We start from the raw sequence: 14,548 nt of genomic DNA, 5'->3' as shown, positions 1-14,548 counted from the left end.
GCTCAGAAACTTGCAGCTCTGCCTTGCACTAAAGACAGCACCACCCACAACTGGCACTTACTGGCTCCAAAGATTCAGGCTCTGCTGTGACACCTGATGGAGCCTTGTGGTCATACTCCTCAATTTCCTCCTCTTTGGCTTCAATTCCTTGAGCACATGGAGCCAGGGCAGACACTGCTCTTGCCTCTGTCATCTGTGGCAAGAGAGAAGCATGAGGGACAGGCCATTACCTATCTTTTTCATATCTACCACCAAATCTTCCAATGAAATTGGGAAACTTTGATAGCAATGTGATTTAAGGCGTTCTCATGGTATTAAAATTGACTAATCCATCTGTAATGCAAATTGCTCCCAATTTTATACTGCACCCTGCCTACTATCAGGTAGCAATGTTCTATTTCTGTAATTGACTTTTTAATTGTTGAAAGCTCTGAAATGGAAAAGTTTATGAATTAGCCAGTGATGCTTTTGTTATTGCTGCTGCAAGCATTAACATGCATTTTTTCTTTGGCCTACACAACTGGCTCTCTACATTTTACTGCTACTGGTCATGCTCTCAGCTTGCTCTATAATTTTTAAACACCAGAATCTTGAAATGTTCCTTTTTCACTCACCTCATGATCTGTACTTCTGAATAAATGGATCACTTGGCCTGTAGTGGGCAAGGAAAAATAATTCAAATGCTGTCAGAAAACTACCTGGGATGGTGAATCCCCCAGAACATGTCAAGCCAAACTGAGATTATTTTCCTTTCACAGCATCCCTTCAGGTAACACATTTAATTCACACAACCAGCAAGAGATCAGGACAATATTGTTGATTGTGCCTACACTTTGGCCTGTTTGGCCAGTAAATGAATAGAAATATGATGAAGAAAATGCAAATTGTTCTTTAACATTAGGTGCTCCTCTTCTGCCAAACATATAAAGCAGCTTCTTTTATCCTCTCTTTCAGATCCTTTTCTTTTTTTAACTCAGCTGCAGGCACTACGTCTCATTAACTTTCTGGAAGGTTCCCAGAAAAACTTCCCCAAACACCCCTTGACCTGTGGCAATTCTGTCGTGACACAGCACAGCAGCAGCTCCAGGGTCCAGGAGCAGACACTCCCTGCTTTGGAGTTTGCTCTTCCTTGCAAAGGGAATCACTATTTAACACTCAGTCAAGGGTCAAGTTAGACAGTCAAATCCTTTCATGACAAAATGTAGAAAGAAAGAAGCTTTCCCTGAATTCTGGGAAATACTGCACAGTTGTTAGAAGGTCTTCCAAGAAGGTCTCCAGTTTACATTTTCAAAGCTGTCTTGCTTGTCCCAGCAAACTGAGGAAATGACAGACTCCGCTGCCTCAGACTCTCCCATGGAGGAAACAGAACCCCTGCAGGTCCCCTTGCAAATGCTGCCCCTGTGGCTGCAGAAATCCCCTTGTAGCTGAACGCCTTGACAGGAGCTTTACCAAACCAGTGGCACACTGGTGCTCTTTCTGTTTCAAAATAACTCAGGCACTAAGAAAGAGTAGGAAGACATACAAAATCCAGGTTCGGGTACACCCAGGGAAAACCTCTACTTACATGTGAGGTTGGTCAGGTAGTAGCCAGAATAACAAACTCCGTAAGCTGTGAAAGCTGCATGAGTGAGTTCTTCAATCACTGTAGCACTGGTGAAAGCCTGAAAGGCTATGCTGCAACACTAGAAAAAACAAGGCTTTTGTCATTGGGCAGCTCCCACTGACAAACGCCTCAAGAAGGAAGATGCTCCTGCCCTGAGCAAGCCCTTGGGTTGCTCTGACACTGAGGCCTTCCGTGCACCAAGACAACCTTCTGCTGTCACCATGACCACATGGCAGCCATGCTCTGACAGCACCATGCCAGCACTCTATATTGGTCTGTGAATTTAGGCAGAGCAATAACCAACCTCCTGTACAGCAAGTGCGAAAAAGATGAAGAAGTTTTTCTCTGTCACAAAAGACAATGAATTCCCCTTGATATGCTCCTCTTCAGCTTCTTCTCCAGTAGCAGAGGCAGCCAGGGCAGAGACCACTGTTTCTTCTGCCATCTGTGGCAAGAGAGAAGCATGAGGGACAGCCATTACCTCTCATTTATAACCTCATTTCCCCTCAGATCCACAAACACGGCTTCTAAATTGAAATCATTGACTTTGTTAGCAATGGGATTCTAGGTCACTTTGACCAGATTAAAATGGGCTAAATCAACAGAACTCTATTTGAGGCACTCTATGTATTTGATAGTTCTTTCCTGACTGCCATCAGCAAGTACCGTTGCCTCAGCACAAAGGAGCATTGGGCTCTTGAGAGCTCTGGAATGGAGAAGTAGGAAATAGCCAGCAAGGCCTTTGCTATTGCTGCAGCAGACATGAAAAAATCAAACTGGATCAGAATCCCAACCAGTGCAAGGAAAGGGCAGGAAGGGTTGCACAGAAGCAACCTTGCTGGAAAAGGAGAAAACAGGCAGGGCTTCTTCTCCTAGTAAACCAACAAACCACTAGTCAAAAGTGTCCCCTCTTCAGGTGACTAAAAAACAGGAAGGCAGTGAGGGCATGTTTGGCAGGGAAACAGCCTGGGTGGTGAGCACTGTCACATATGGAACTCTGGAAGTGTGCCTGAAGGTCCCTCACAAGGCTCCTGTTGTCCAGGCTGAAACTCCCTCAGCACCTCCTCCTTGGCCTTGCGCTCCACAGCCTTCCCCAGCTCCCGTGTCCTTCCCTGCACACGCTCCAGCCCCTCAAGGACTTTCTGCTTCACAGGGGCCCACAAGTGGACACAGCACTCCCAGCTCTGGCCGCAGCGCTGCCCAGCCCAGGGGGACGGTCACTGCCCTGCTCCTGCTGCCCCACTGCTGCTGACACAGGCCACGATGCCCTCGGCCTTCTTGGCTACCTGGCCAGGCGCTGGCCCACCTTCAGCTGCTCTTGACCGGCACCCCGGGGTCCTTTTGGCCCACGCAGGTGCCCAGCCACAGAACTGCCCATTGGACTAAAAATTCAGCATCCCCAGTTCCAAGATGTCCTGCCTCTTCTCAGCAGCACAAGACAGTAATCAAGGACTTGCAGCTTCACCCCCACCTCCAGGCTCCAATGCACTTTCCAAACCTCAGACTATACCAAAAACTGCAACAACAGAACCTTGCTCCTTGTGCTTTTTGCCTCACAACAGGGCTCCACAACTACACACTTTGTTTCTGTGGCCACAGGTCTTGTCCCCCACAGATTCATGGACAGCACACTCGTCTCCTTCCATCTTATCAAAATAAGACAGCTGGGCCACACACTTTTTAGAACTAAATAAATACTCAAGAAAGCTGAAGAGCAATTTCACCAGCCAAACACATTTCTACTAAGAGAAAGCAAACAAAGCAAACAAACCAAGCTCCAGCACTGCCACCTGTGCCCTTGGCAACAGGACTTCAGAAACCAAGAGGCAGAGCTCAGCGCTTCACTGAGCCGAGCAGCCAGATGCTCACCCTGAGGCAACAGGCTTTGGTGCCTCAACCTGACAGGTCCAAGGCCAATTTCTGCCTGGTGGTCACTGCCTGCAGGAAATCGCTGGCTCCTGGCAGGACTCCAGCACTCAGCATCCTCAGGCAGCAACAGCAAGAGCTGGCTGCTCAGAAACTTGCAGCTCTGCCTTGCACTAAAGACAGCACCACCCACAACTGGCACTTACTGGCTCTGAAGTGTCAGGCTCTGCTGTGACCCCTGATGGAGCCTCGTGGTCACAGTCCTCAATTGGCTCCTCTCTGGCTTCTTCTCCAGGAGGAGAGGGAGCCAGAGCAGACACTGCTGCTGTCTCTGTCATCTGTGGCGAGAAGCATGCGGGGCAGGCCGTTACCTAACATTTATAACCTTCTATATTCTCACATCTACCATCATTTCTTCCAAGGAAAATTGGGAAATTTTAATTGCAATGGGATTCCAATGCACTCTCATCGTTTTAAGATTGGCTAATCCACCTATAATGCAAATTACTCTGAATTAGGTATTCCACCCTGCCTACTATCAGGTAGCAATGATCTAATTCTGTAACTGACTTACTAATTCTTGAAACTCTGAAATACAAAAGGAAAATTTGCTGCTCTGTCTTGCACTATAGACAGCACCACCCAGAACTGGCACTCACAGAAGTGTCAGGCTCTGCTGTGACTACTGCTGGAGCCTCATGGTCATGCTGCTCATTTTGCTCCTCTTTGGCTTCTTCTCCAGGAGCAGAGGGAGCCGGGGCAGACACTACTGTTGCCTCTGTCAGCTGTAGCAAGAGAGAACGATGAGGGACAAGCCATTACCTCTCATTTATAAGAACCTTTCTTCTCTCATATAACACTAAATCTTCCAAGGAATATTCAGAAACTTCGATTGCAATGGGATTCTATGGTGGTCTCATGGTATTAAAATTGGGGGATCCATCTGTAATGCAAATTGCTCTGATTTAAATATTCCACCCTTCCTACTATCAGGTAGCAATGATCTACTTGTGTAACTGATCTTTTAAATCTTGAAAGCTCTGAAATGCAAAAGCGAAACTTGCAGCTCTCCCTTGCACTAAAGACAGCACCACCCAAAACTGGCACTTACTGGCTCAGAAGATTCAGGCTCTGGTGTGACCACTGATGAAGCCTCGTGGTCATACTGCTCAATTTGCTCTTCTTCATCTTCTCCAGGAGCAGAGGGAGCTGGGGCAGACACTGATGCTGCTTGTGTGGTCTGGGGCAAGAGAGAAGCATGTGGGACAAGCCATTACCTATCATTTATAACCTCCTTTCTTCTCACATCTAACACCACATCTTCCAAGGCGAAATCATAAAATTTTAGAGCGATGGGATTCTAAGGCACATCAATCAGATTTAAATGTGCCAATTCAACAGAACTGCATATAGATGTGTAGTTGATATTCCTCCCTGTCTGCCATCAGCAAGCAGGGTAGTCTCAGGAATGCAGAGCTTTTAGCTTTTGAAAGCTCTGAAATGGAAAAGAAAGAAAGAGACAGCTACACCTTTGCTATTCCTGCTGCAGACATGGAAACCTACAAATGGATCTGAATCTCATCCAGTGCTGGAAAAGGGCATGAAACATGCTGCAGAAGCATCTTTGCTTGTTGGAAAATGAGAAAATCAACAAGAATTTTCCTCTACTAAACCAGCAAAAAAAAAAATGCAACCAACAACAAGCAGGGAGTGTTACTGACACCGCCTCTAAAGTACTGGGATGCAGTGAAAGCATGTGTGGCAGGGGAACAGCCCTGGTGGTGAGCACGGTCATGTATGGAACCATGGAAATGTGCCTGAAGGTCCCTCAGGAGGTTCCCGTTGTCCAGGCTGAAACTCCCTCAGCACCTCCTCCTTGGCCTTGTGCTCCACACCCTTCCCCAGCTCCCGTGTCCTTCTCTGCACACCCTCCAGCCCCTCCCAGGCTTTCTGCTTCAGATGGGCCCACAAGTGTTTACGCATATAAAAAGGTAAAAATCTTTCTAAAGTGTAAGATGTCTTTAGAATGTAGACATAATTTTGGGAAATGTTGGGAAATTTTAAAATAATAAGCAAAATCAGGATCATAAAATCAGGATCTAAATCATTAAGGAAAATTTAAACACTTATAAAACTGAGACTGTGAGTTGCTATAGTAACAAACTACTAAGGAACCAAGCTGAGACTTCTTTCAGTGGAAAGCCCAGAACAGTGTCTAGAAACCAAGACAGATTTCTCACAGAACTCAGTTGCTACAAAAATAATCTGCCTAGTTCAGAACATGATGTAGCAACATCTGATTAGAAAAAAATAGGGTTGCATCTTTTGTAAAAAAGAAGATTTTAAATTTTTAAATGAACAAATTTTAGCAATGCCAGTCGCTTATGGGAGGGATAATAGTAGGCCTATGTATTAATCACTCTCACATTATAACTGTTGTTGTTTGACATGGAAAAAGAATTTTCTCGGCAGGAAGAGGTCAATTTGGATATTGACCAATTGAAGGTGGACACACCTCTGAGAACACAGAGGGGTTAAAAGCAGAATTCCCAGGAGAACTGGCTCTCTTTGGTTCCGGTCAGCGTGCAGTGCAGGACTCTGCCCTGCCCGGCCGTGGCTGGGTGGGGAGGGGAAGGCCCATGGCCTGGCTGAGGTGGGCCCAAGGGTGGAGGGACTGGAACTGGGCTGGCCCCTGCAGATGGAAGGGTGGAGAAATCTGGGATGTCTCCATTCCCCCCAGAGTCGAAAGAGAGAGAGAGAGAGAGAGAGAAAGAGACAGCGGTGGTTTTATCAGCATCAGCAGTACGCCGCAGGGAAGGAGAAGAGCAAGGGGGCCGCAAGGTGCCCAGCTGCCTGTGGGAGCCGGAGCCTGGGCATCGAGCCAGCCCTGGGAGTCGGGACTTTTAACCCTTCCTTGAGAAATGAAAGCTTGGTGAAATTTCACTCCTCCTCGGTTTGAAAGAGAGCAAGAGAGACAGCTTGGACCCTGGGATGTTAGAAGGAGAAATCTGAGGTGGGAGGAGATGAGGAGTGTTTTTTTTGTCTGGACTTTTCCTTGTTGGCCATAGACTGAACCGATTTTTCTCTTCCAAGAGAGACTGTATTTTAGGAGGATGCCAGTGAGCCAAGAGACCGGCTTCAGCTGGGAAAAGACAGAAGTGGAGCGAACAGAGAAGAGTTAGGGGGTTTGTGGTGGTGTCCCCTGTCCTCAAAGAAGGAGAAGAGAAGAAGATCTCTGTTCTTGGACCCTCGGCCCCAGGGGAAAATGGGGGGGGACTGTGGTCCCAAAAAATGAAAAACTGAACTGTTGTTTTTCCCCCTCCTGGCAGGCATCCTTGAAAGGAAAAATCCTAAAAGCAGTCTGTCCATCTATGCATTGGTGGTGAGAGCACTGTGCATGGAAAGGAGAAGGGTCACCATGGCAAACTTCTTCTCCGGGCGGTGCCTTGTGTGACACAGGAAACACAGGATGTGGCAGTGTGTTTCTTGGGGGGTCTGCGGCACAGAGGAGACTCCTGTCCCTCTTGATGGACTGAGTATCGATTGTCTGCAGGGTTGAAACCTGATTGGGGTCCAGATTGTGTCTCACCGTGGTTTGCTGGAGTTGGGTGGTGGGAGGAAGAATACTTTGCAAGGTTTTCATTTTGATCTTTGGGTGGTTTTTTTTTCTTCTCTTTTTTTTCCCTTTTATAGTAGTAGCTTAATAAAGTTTTTTCCTTGTTATTAAGCTTTGGCCTGCTTTGCTCTGTTCTTGATTGCATTACAGCATTCAATTGAGAGATTGAATTTCATGGGGGCACTGGCATTGTGCCAGCGTCAAACCATGATAATAACATTAATGAGTGAAATCAAACTTTGAAAGAAAGCAGAATTAATTCTCCTTATTTTAATTATGTGTTAAAAAGTATTTTTTTACTCTTATGAACTCATGCCAACTGATTATCGCATTGTGGCAAGAGTGATTTTAACTAATTCACAATTTATGTTATGAGAACTCCAGCAGAAGATACTTATTAAGGTTTTAAGGGAAAAATATGTCAGTAGTACATATGAAAAATTTTCAGAAGCTAAATTGTCCAGCAAACTGCCATATGATAAACGAGAAACAGAAACTTTTTTCCTAGGTCAGTGCTGAGAGAAATTAAACAAGCTGCAAGAAAAACTTTCATTTCTGTCAAATCAACAGGTACTCCTCTTAAAGCATATTCGACCATGACACAAAGAACAAATGAATCATATGGTACATTTTTAGATAAGTTAACACAAGCTGTTGAAAGACAACACCCTGATAAAGCAGCTCTTATATTCTTATAGTCTCCAAAACCTAGCATTTGTAAATGCAAATGATTGCAAAAAAATTATTTCTACATTACCCAAACAGCCTCCAACTCTCACTCAAATGCTTTCAACTTACAGTAAAATTAGCACTCCACAGTATCTTCCTACAGTACAAGCTAATGCCTTTAGAGAGCAAATTACTAAATCTCATGATTCACTAAAGAACAAAGTTTAAAAAGCAATTGAAGAACAAATAAGACTTTTTTTAAAAACTCTTGCTACTGTTCAATGAAATTCTACTACAAAGTCGTGCTTCAGATGTGAGAAGCCTAGTCATGTGATAAAGACTTACCCTGATCCAATAATAAAATCTGAAGAATACATTCTGCTAGTCCTCAATATCAAAAAGGGAAACATTATGCAAGAAATTGTCATTCTAAATTTGATATAGATAGTAATCGCCTACCGTTAAACTCCAAGCAAAGCGCGACCCACCACGCGGTGAAACAAGCAATAGCAACCCAGAATCCAAGGAATTTTGCCCCCTTAGCCTTAACTAGGAGACCTCAAAGCCAAACACAAGATCTACCTTTACCACCAGTACCACAAGATGTTCCTTCTTATTACCTCCAAGGACAAAACTGGAGTTAGCAAACACAAAATTAATATGGTTTTAAAAAAAATTCTGTTATGAATGTATACCTAGAGGTCTGATTAAAAAATCACAACAAAGACAAGAATTTTTAATTATTATAGGTTAAGACAACATACAAGTCTTGTACTATTAATTTTTCCAGTTATCATTTCAGTAAACTACAATGAAGAACTAATAGTTTTAGCTCTTCCCCTCAAAGCCCCAACAGTAATTCAACCTAAGACACCTCTTGCTTTTACAATTGCTTTACCTATAGACATATTCAAACAAAATGTATCTTAACAAAAGGCATTGTTAACCAATCAAACGATGTACCAATGTATTCCAGATGTGATTTCTACTCCAATGCTAGATGTCTTCTAAGTAGAACATACTTAGAAGTATGTTCTAAACCAACCAGAACTGACTTGTGGCCTAACTCATCGTGGTAGACCAATTTATGTTACAGGCATACCAGATACGGTGCAAATGACTCTGTAATTTCTCTCCTGTTTTAGCCCAGTAGCTAACACTTAATATCACCTATGAGAACACTCACAAGGATCAGAAGAACTACTGTTTCTTTACAAAGTGAATCCATGATTACTATTACAAGTCCTGAAAGGAAGATAGCTGCTGTACGTGCCTTTCTATCAAGAATTCCTAGAAACTGGCCTCTCGTCATCATCGCTAGAAAAGACTGTTTCTTCAACATGCCTCTTCATCCTGAAGATGCCCCAAGATTTGCCTTCTCAGTTCCAGTCATCAATCAAAGAAAGCCAATGCAAAGACATCACTAGAAATCTTTACCACAAGGGATGAAGACTTCTCTAACAATTTAACAATATTTTGTCACACAAGTACTGTGCCCAACTTGACAGAAGCATCCACAATCCACGATTCTACACTACATAGATGATCTACTCATTGCAGCACCAACACAGACAAAGATGAAACAAACTCGTGACAGTGCTGTCACTGAAATCCAAAAGACTGAACTAGAATTTCTACATCTAAGATACAAGAAATCCCACTCTAAAAATATCTAAGATAGAAGATAACAAAACAATTTCACCACAAAAGATATAAATTCAAGTCAACGTCAACACTTTGCAAGATTCACAGCAACTTTTAAGAGAAATTAACTAGATGAAACCTATTTTGAAAATTACCAACGACGAACTTGCTCCACTTTTTGATCTACTGAGAGAAAACTGTGACATTAAATCTCCCAAGATTTTAACACCTGAAGCTCAACTCACCATAAAAAGTCACAAAAACTTCCAAAAGATACAAGCTCATCATTATGCTCCCAAGAAACCTTTCTACTTGACTGCTTTGAGACAGAAGCTACAACTTTATAGCCTCATTTTTCAATGAGCTCCATCTGAGAAAGATCCATTATTAATAGTAGAATAAGTTTTTCTTCCCTACAAGTCTCCAAAGACAATTTCTACAACCCTAGAGATAATAGCACAAATTGTAATTAAGGCCAAAGCAAGAATATTAACCTTAACTGGCAAAGATTTTACAGTTCTATATTTACCTTTAAAGAAAGATTATTTAGATTAGGCATTACAAAATTCAGATGATTTACAAAATGCATTCTTAAATTTTTCAAGTGTTTGTGCTATTCATTATCCAAGTCACAAATTATTACAAACAAAATTGAGTTTCAAAAAATAGCCCTTGCTAAGTGAAGGGCCTTTAAGTAATACAATGCTCTTCGTCAAGAAAAACACATAAATCAGTAATTTAAATCAAACAACAAAAAATTAGAAATCAAATATTCAAATAGTCAAAAGTTCTCCTCAAGTAGTTAAACTAGCTGCTGTTGTTAAAACTTTTCAGCTATTTTCAAAGCCCCTCAATTTAATTACAGATTCTACCTCTGTTACTAATGTAGGTAAAAATATAGTTTTAAAAAATACTAGTAATAATAATTTATATTGCTAGCTTTCATATCTTCATAAAAATTTACAACACAGAATTAACCTATATTTTATTTCTCATATTAAAACTCATTCATCTTTACCAAGATGTTTAGCAAAAAGAAATACAAGAACAAAAAAACTGACCATAGTTATCTCAAACACATTAGCAAACATTTTTGAGCACGCAAAATTGAGTCATACCTTTTCCATCAATATACACAAGCACTTGTACAGACGTTTCGTATCTCTAAATCCCAAGCTAAAGCTATCATTAACAGTTACCCTGATTGTCAGCTTGTGCAAACCCCTGTTTCTACAAGAACTGTTCATCCACAAAGTTTATAAAGTCTACAATTATAACAAACATCACTAAATACCCTTCTTTGGAGAGATTTAAAAATATTCATGTTTCAGTAGATTCACTATCAAGTACAGTTTTTGCCTCTATCCACACAAGAGAACAAGTAATCGTACCTATCAACATTTTTTACAAACATTTACTTCATTAAGTGTACCACAATAGCCCCACATATCTATCTCAAAAAGTAACAACATTCCTAATAAATTAAAATGTTCATCATTCCTTCAGTATTCCCCACTCCCCCACAAATCAAACAACTGTTAAAAAGACACATCACACATTAAAACACATTTAGATCAACAGAAGAGGGGAGCAGAAGTAATACCACAGATAAAATTGAATAAAGCTTTATATGTTTATAATTTTTTAAACAGTTCTTTTGCAGAACCAGATTCACCAATTCTTAAGCGTTTTACAAATAACACACAAACAAAACTAAAAAAAAATTCCTCCTGTTTTAATTAAGACCATAAACAAGACAAATTAAAAGTCCTTTCCAATTAATAACTTAAAGCAAAGAGTATACTTGTATTTCTACAAGCACTAGAAAAGCAAAGTGAATTCCAATAAAGAACGTCAAACCATACAACACACCAAAACACACTAACAAACCCAAATACAAAAGAAAAATTACAAATAATTCACAAAACCTCACCAAAAACAATTAGTCAGTCACAAATTTAACCTTTAAATTGAGACCTTAAAAAAGTCACAATTTATCAGAACCTAATACAGATACTAAACCTAACTTTACCCAACATTAAGAATGGTTTAACTTAAAATTATAGAGCTTAAAACAAACAAAAACAAAAGTACCTTCATATAAAAAGTTTGTAACTTTTTTGCTACATGAATAAATATATGCAGTAGTAAAGCTATGTAACACAAAGTAATAAATAAGTGACGAGTCAAAAATAGTTTATTTAAAAAGAGAGGGGGAATTGTAGGAATATATAAAAGGTAAAAAACTTTAGAAAGTGCAAAAAGGCCCCAGAAAGTAGACATAAAGCTGAAAAAGGCTGGGAAATTTCAAAACCTTCTCATGGGAAGCTAGGAAAATACATTTATATTTATCATAAGGAGCAAGAAAGAACAAGATAGTGACTTAGTGATAGTTTGAGATGCAAAAATAGAAAAAGTTTCAAACTTATATAATGAATTACTGTATATCGTTTGAGGTTCATAGAAGTCCTTCTGTTAAAGTTAAACCCACATGGGTCCTGTTCTTATTGGTTAGGATATAATGACTCTACACCTTTTATGCTATTGGTTCAAAGAATATGTAGAAAAAGGCTTTGCATAAACTGCCATCTTGCCTTTGATCTAGATTTGCATGGATGTTCGTTTCTCTGTGTCTCTGGCTATTTGCTTGTATGATACAGACATAATAAATGCCAAGTCTGCAACCAGTCCGGGTCCCATCCTGTTTTGTGAGACGCAGAGCGACCGGGCAGAAAGTGGACACAGCACTCCCAGCTCTGGCCGCAGCACTGCCCAGCACAGGGGGACCGTCACTGCCCTGCTCCTGCTGCCCCACTGCTGCTGACACAGGCCACGATGCCCTCGGCCTTCTTGGCTACCTAGCCAGGTGCTGGCCCACCTTCAGCTGCTCTTGACTGGCACCCCTGGGTAATTTTGGCCCACACAGCTGCCCAGCCACAAAATTGCCCATTTGGCTGCAAATACCGCATTAAATTGTCCTTCTAATTCTACAACCACATCTTCTAAGGAAGTATCATGAAGTTTGATAGGGATAGGAATCTAAGTTGCTTTGACTTCATTAAAATGGGCTTATTCAACTCTGCAGGAAGTTGATCTCTCTTAAGTATTCATCCCTGTCTGGTGTCATCAAGCAATGTTCTCTCTGCAAAACTGAGTTTGTAGGTCTTCAAGGCTCTGAGTTGGAAATTAGGAAATATCCAGCTATGCGTTTGTATTTGTTGTGGAATGCCTGAAAACGGATTTTGTTTCAGCCTGCGTGGCTGGCCCTCTACAGCCTACTGGTTCTGGCTAAGCACACAGCTTACTCTACAATTGCTAAACAGCACAAACATGAAATGTTCCTTTCTCACTCACCTTAGGAACAGCACCGCTGAATGCATGCTTCAGGTGACCTATAGTGGGCAAGGGAAAATGAACCAGACGCTGTGAGAAAATTGCCTGGGCTGGTGAAACCCACAGAACAAGCACCACGAACAGAGAGTATTTTCCATTTCACAACATCCCTCCATCAGACACATTTCATTCACACAACCAACAAGAGATCCAGATAATATTCTTGGGCGTGCCTACCCTTTGGCCTGTTCAGCCATTAAATGAATACAAACATGATGAAGAAAATGCAAATTGTTCTCTAACACTCAATGCTCCTGTTCTACCAAACACATAACACCTCTTTTTAAAATCCTCTCCTTCCGGTACCTTTTTTTTTTTTTTAATCAGATGCATGCACAACTTCCCATTAACTTGCTGGAAACAGTTGCCCAGAAAAGCTTCCCCAAAATTCCACTATGATGTGGCAGCTGTATTGTGACACAACAAAGCAGCAGCTCCAGGGTCCAGGAGCAGACACTCCCTGCTTTGGAGTTTGCTCTTCCTTGCAAAGGAAATCACTATTTAACACTCAGTCAAGGGTCAAGTTAGACAGTCAAATCCTTTCATGACAAAATATAGAAAGAAAGAAAGAAGCTTTCCCTGAATTCTGGGAACAACTGCAGAGTTGTTAGAAGGCCTTCCAAGAAGGTCTCCAGTTTACATTTTCAAAGCTGTCTTGCTTGTCCCAGCAAACAGAAAATGACAGACTCTGCTGCCTCAGACTCTCCCGTGGAGGAAACAGAACCCCTGCAGGTCCCCTTGCAAATGCTGCCCCTGTGGCTGCAGAAATCCCCTTGTAGCTGAACTCCTTGACAGGAGCTTTACCAAACCAGTGGCACACTGGTGCTCTTTCTGTTTCAAAACAACTCAGGCACTAAGAAAGAGCAGGAAGACATACAAAATCCAGGTTTGGGCACACGCAGGGAAAACCTCTACTTACGTGCCAGGTTAGTGAGGTAATAGCCAGAATAACAAACGCCATAAACTGCAATAGCTGCAGCAGCAACTTTCTCAATCATTGTAAAATCAAGGCTCTTGCCAGTGGGCAGCTCCCACTGACAAAAGCCTCAAACAGGAGGATGTGCCTGCCCTGAGCGAGCCCTAGGGCTACTCTGACACTGAGGCCTTCCGTGCACCAAGACAACCTTCTGCTGTCACCATGACCACATGGCAACCATGCCCTGACATCACAATGCAAGCACTCTATATTGGTCTGTGAATTTAGGCAGAGCAATAACCAACATTCCGTACAGCAAAAGCAAAATAGCTGGGGAAGTTCTCCTCTGTCAGAAAGCAGCACAAATTCCCCTCGTGGGCCAAACCCTGTTGTTCAAGGGATCCAAGAGTAACTCCAGGAGTGCACCAAGCACCTACAGCCTGTGCCCCAACTGAGCACTCAGATGGGAACCAAGCTAAGGAAACCAGACCAAGAAAATGGCCCAAACCATTGCACTTCTGAGAAACAACCCTCACTTTTAAAAATTTAAATGTTTATTAAATCTGAACAAAGGACTGAATAAGGAAAACTTGCAGCACTGGGACTCTCTATGACCATTACATAGAACAGCTCAGTTATAAAATGGATGCTCTGCCTTTTATACGCTTGATCCCACCAAAGTTTTGTCAAAGTTTTGCCATCCACTGCTGGAGATTCCTTTCTTACATCTTGACTGGAGGTCAGGTGTTGTTATGCCACACCTCCTGGTCACAAGACGGCCCTCCCCAAAAGCCCTGACTACCAAGGCCATTGCAAGGGGGAGGGGAAATAGGACTATGGG

This window comes from Lonchura striata, chromosome Z (genome assembly GCF_050655825.1).
Source record: "Lonchura striata isolate lonStrDom1 chromosome Z, ASM5065582v1, whole genome shotgun sequence".
NCBI classification, from domain to species: Eukaryota; Metazoa; Chordata; class Aves; order Passeriformes; family Estrildidae; genus Lonchura; species Lonchura striata.
The sequence above is the reverse complement of the archived record's forward strand: the minus strand, read 5'-3'. Positions refer to the sequence as shown.